Below are 5,697 nucleotides of genomic sequence, written 5' to 3'. Positions count from 1 at the left end.
GGTGACTATGTTTTTATAATAATGTTTCATTGATTGGTAGTTTTGTTCCTTGTTATTCATTTGTTGATCAAGTTTGTGCAATTTGATCTTTATACGTGAATAATCATATGTGCTAGTGCTAGAGCTAGATGTGCAAGGAGGAAGCAATTTGACCCAAGAAAAAAAATATATTATTTTTAGTTGGCTATACTTTACTAAAGGATATTTCAGTTACAAAAACAATTACTAATAAAGTGACAGATATATTACTAACGGATATATCTGTGACATAGCAAGTAACTGAAGCGCACCAAATATTACTAACACTTACATCCATTAGAAATTACAAATTTAAACGGGCTATTAACAGTTGTCCGTTACAAATAATTATAGTATTAATGGATATAACTATTACTAAAATTAATTTCGGTAACGGTTATATTCGTTACTAAATTTGGCCTAAGTAACAGTGACACCCCAGAGGTAACATATATAATCGTCAGTAAAAATATAAGTAACGGATATAGCTGTTGGTAAACGTCTTTTCTGGTGTAGTATCTAATCTATAGATATTGCATGCAAATTTTTCAAAAACATCAAGGTCACAAATGAATTTCTACAGATTGTACGTCATTCTTGTTTGAGTATACATGGCTTGTCAATATACATCGCAACCGTCATGGAATTACAATGCAAACCCAGAACCTTGTTCTTGCTGTGGTAGTCCGTATCATTAGGCGTCTTAATGCACATCATATACCGAGTTCGAGCCTTCTATGGAATATTCTTACAATTGCGAACCTCAATTTTCAAACTTTCCTAGTACCCAATACACCCCAAAGTTTTCTAATCATGCAAACAATTCATGGAGTTCTATCACAGATAGTCAACCACCATTCATGTATCCATATGGTCAGTCAGAGTGCGGCTTCACCCAAAACCCATTACCATTCACATCACCATCCATATCTAATTCATATCCCACTCCACTATCTATCACAGACCAACTTTATCAAGCAATGGCTGAGCAAACAATTCAAATATAACAAATAGCAAAGACCTTCTATTCTCTTTAATCCACTACAATCAATACCACATCTGAGACTGATATTTTTCCCACCAGTCTTGAACCCAACCAACAAGAGAAACAAGGTGTTACTATAATAGAGCCAATTGCTAAAGCCCATCCTGATGACCAATTAAAGCCACATCACCATCCACCTGACTATCGTGTGAATTCCAGATTCTATGATAATGCCTATATGCATGAGAACACTTTAACAAAAGAAACTCTAGAACCTGTGTTGGAAAGTAACTCGACAAACTTGGACGATGACATTGAGAAAATTTATGAAGTTCTAGACAAAGAGGACAAAGAAAATCAAATGCCTGGAGAAAAGGATATAAATTGTATAATGGAAAGTGGATCTAATTTTAGTTTGGTCGTTAAAGACTTATCGATGAAACAAATTTGTGACATCCTAAATATTGCCGATATGAACCACAAATTTGTGGAAACGCCAAAGCTAGATGAAGATTTCTTTGAGTCCTCGAGATCATATGAAGAACCACCACCCGAACATCATTCCCCCGAGTTAACACCTCTCGAAATCCAACCTCCATTAATAAAAAATCTACCAAATTTTGAGGACTACACCACTAACCTATTTCAAAGAAATCTTAAGCTCGCACTTAAGCCAATTGCCTTTAAAATCCTTCATAATTTTCTAAACCTTCCTAATAAAGAGACTTTGCCCAACATACAAACTCCCGAGACTATCATTCCAGTTGAGAAGAGCCCAACATTGATTAAAGTGCCAAAAAAAGAGGAAATAGAATCTAAGGTGGAATATGAGTTTTTCAGAGCATACAATGATCCATTTATTCAAGTGGTTGAAAAACCCAGTTTGCTATATGTCGCATCATCTAACCCTCATGAAGAACAACTACTACCACACTCACACTTCCTTGAACAATTCAAACATGATGGGTTATTGCATAAATTGCATGATGTGTTACGTAAGCTTCCTCTTATCACTCTGCATCTTACACTCCAAAGGCATTATTTCATTATGTTTGGGGGTAAATGGTTTCATATATTTTTCTATAAAGATCCTTAGCTGTTTAGACTATTAGTACATAGTTAACAACATATCATCTATCTTATATGCATAGTCTTAGGGAATCTGACTTAAAACGACCCACCCCACATATAGTCTTGAATATCTGACTATAAAAGATTCATGTTATGTTTTCTCGATACATTCCATGGGATTGCATCATTAAGGTAACCGGACCACTCCACTTGGAGTGTGTGGTTGTAAGTGTCGGAGCCATGAGTCCACGTATACCTTACATATTTCTTGTTAGAACTTTTACTTGTAGTTTGAGTAGTGTACCCCTATGGAGCAAGTATACAATTTTCTTTTTCTTTATTTTACACTTATTTTTAGAATAACTTTTCTATTCCTGTTATTTACAATTCCTATCTTTATTTTCATTTCCCTATTTTCTGCTTTTACGTAAGTTCTTTCTTTCAATCTTCACTATTGACGCTTTAGTAGTCTTTCCTCTATAAAGAAGAGATGTGAAACAAAGCAGAGGTGAGATGGTGATTGATTAAAGGTGACTTATGGTTGCTTTTCATGGTTGTTTAGCATGCTTCTTCTTATATAGGCATGCCAAATCATGGGATGGTTGGCAACTTGAACCGTTTTATTTCAAAAAAAATTTCCTTCTGTGGGTGATTTATAGTTGTTTCAAGTTTCGTCTTACAGTCTAGTTGGAATGGCTTTAATTAGGGCTAACTAGATAGTAGGAGAAGAGAGACTAGATTATCTAGAAATAGAGCTAGTCCTCTTCACTAGATTTGCCTACTTGCAAAACAAGAGGTGGAAGATCTAGGGAGGCTAAACCATGAGATGGTTCGCAATTTGAGTCACAAAAATTCAAAAATCTTTTCCTTCTATTGGGTGGATCACTCTCCTCATAGTTATTTTTTCTAGTAGTTTTTTCTTTTTATGTTATTGTTTTAAGTAATTTAGGAACAAAAAGCCAAAAAGCCAAAAAGCCAAAAAGAAAAACCCTTCACTCACCCTTTCATAAATGTTTGTTTTTCCCCATTCTCATAATTGATGATTCTCGTTACAACAATAGTTATATGATTTTCTAAAACATGGGCAATGGATTCCACATAGACCAACCCTTAGAAGTATGCAATCTCCATTCTTATAAGGGCGGTTTGAGGATCAATTAGTTATGTGTTACTAAGGGTTGCCCATATCACCAAGATATTCGTATGAGACATCTTAAGTCTTGTACAGTAAATCCCCCAATACACATAACTGAAGCCACAGTCTAACTGGATTGAGTTCAATAAAGAGCCCACACGAAAGTTGCCTAAGATCACCTTTTATAGTTTGTTTTCAAACTTAGCTTAGAAATCACTACTTTTGTACGAGTTATCTTTAAAACATCTCTACATAGTTTTTCAAAAACTTGAGGATATAAAAATTTAAAATTTTACGTCCTAGAGTAACCAAAATGATACTGGATAAACGTCTAATTTTATTTTCTTGTAGAAACCCTCTATATGGTTAGAGATACATTTAGATTGAGAAAAACAACCCAAAAAAATATATACACACACACACACATTTCATATAGATAGTTGTTTACATACTTGCATTTCCTATCTTTTTATTTCTTAACTTCTAAGTATAATTCTACATGCATATTAAGTATTTAATAGTAGAATAATTACATAAATCCCTAGTATAGTTAACCCATGTACATCTTGTTCTATATCTATCAAACCACGCTCCACACTTGTTTGGGGGTGGTATATTTTCATCATGAAGAACATAGTACAGGTTACTGCCATTTTTGCTCATGTTCCTAGGGTAATCTCTTTCCTTTTCTTCATACTTTGAGGACAAAACATATTTCTGTTTGGGGGTGTGATAAGTGCTCAAAAAGTGCTATTTAACCATCGATTATGCCTCTTGTTTAGCCATCTTAGTGGACTAATAATGTTTATAAGTTGTGTTTTAAGATTCTACAGGTGAAAAAGAGAGTTCTGTAGAATATTAGAGAAAAAGGGGTAAAACGGAGCAATTCAAAGCATTAAGGATCACATGGAAAGCCTGTGGACAATCATGGAGAAGGCCAAGGAATTGGAGGTATTAAATATGCGACTTGGACCTATTTTAAAGCCTATTTGGAAGCCCAAGGCTAAAGGATTCGTTGCTTGGACCAAAGCCCGCAAAAGAGGATAGAAGGATAAAGTAGAAGAGATAAAATAGGCTTATGCGTCTGGGACACATGGATCGAGAGTCTAGACGCATTGATTGCGTCTGAGACGCATGAATAGTGTGTCCAGATGCATGGATCGACACTGTAGCCAATTTCTTCTCAGTTTTAGAGACAAAGTTGGACTCTGAAAGAAGTCTATTTGTATTAGGAAACAAATAACGGTTTGGAATGCTTCTAGAGCTCATTGTAACCTCTATAAATAGATGACCTAAGTGCCTCATGTAATTGGCCAATTCACTTATACTCTTGTCTCCAGAACTTGAGGCAGAGAGAGATTAATAATAAAAGATCGGTTTTAACTAGCTGAGTCTTAATAAATTAGTCTTTCTAGTCTTATGTTCTTCGACTCTTCTTCTTCTCGTTCTTCATGTTCTTCCTTCTTTATGGAAGGCTAATCTTCTCCTTCAGGAGAAGATGAAGCCCGATGCTTAAGGTTTAATGATTCTTCTGGTTCATGGTGTTCTTCAATCAGGTTAGTTCTTTATGTTTTTAGTTATTAGTTCCATTGCCCAGACCAGGGGATGGAAGTATAGATTAAGGTTTTTATTTATTGTAATCGAATATCATGCTAGTTTAGGGTTTTAATTATTGCAATTGAATATTTGCTAGTAACATACTTTTATTTATTGCAATTGAATATAATGCTAGAATAGGGTTTTATTTATTGTAATTGAATATTATACTATTATTATCTACTTTTCTTCTAGTTGTGTAGTGTTTTAGAGTAAGGAAAGTATTCCTTGTGTTTGCCTTAGATGGTGATTCATTGAATAGCTGCCCAAGCTCACATAAAAGGAAAGAAGATAATAGTAACATGAACATAGGAACAACCTTAAGTAGAGTTATTTGTTAATGATGTTTCATCCAAGAGGGCATCCGCACTCGCTCGATTGCCTAATTGTAGTCTACTTGTGAGAACAACCATGAAGCAAAAAGTCATTGAATCAAAAGTATTGGTGGATTCTAATCTCTTGAATTCTCTTTCTTATAAATTTTCAATAGTTTAGTTTAGTTTAGTTTAGCATTAGAATCTAAAATATGTAATAATAGTTTTTAATCCCTCAAACCCCCTTTCCAGTCCTGTCCTTCACATAACATACACTTAAAAGTGGAACGATACCCTACTCATCCTTTACTTACTGAGGGATAATTAGGTTTTGATAAGCCTCTATTTTGTTCAATGACCATCATCTATCATCTATCCATATCCCACATACCATCTACAAAAAAAAAAAGGTAGTGTCAAATGGCGCCACTGCCGAGGATATAATTAATTGTAGCCCTGGAAGAAATGTCAAATGGCGACGCTGCCATTTTAAGTTGTTTATGTTTAACGTTTTCTTTCAAGATTAGAAGTTTGGATCTTGAGGTAATTTTAGCCGCATCATCCATCCTTTTGAGAAA

The sequence above is a fragment of the Coptis chinensis genome, chromosome 1, assembly GCF_015680905.1.
Source record: "Coptis chinensis isolate HL-2020 chromosome 1, ASM1568090v1, whole genome shotgun sequence".
Classification (NCBI taxonomy): domain Eukaryota; kingdom Viridiplantae; phylum Streptophyta; class Magnoliopsida; order Ranunculales; family Ranunculaceae; genus Coptis; species Coptis chinensis.
Note: the sequence above shows the minus strand (reverse complement) of the source record.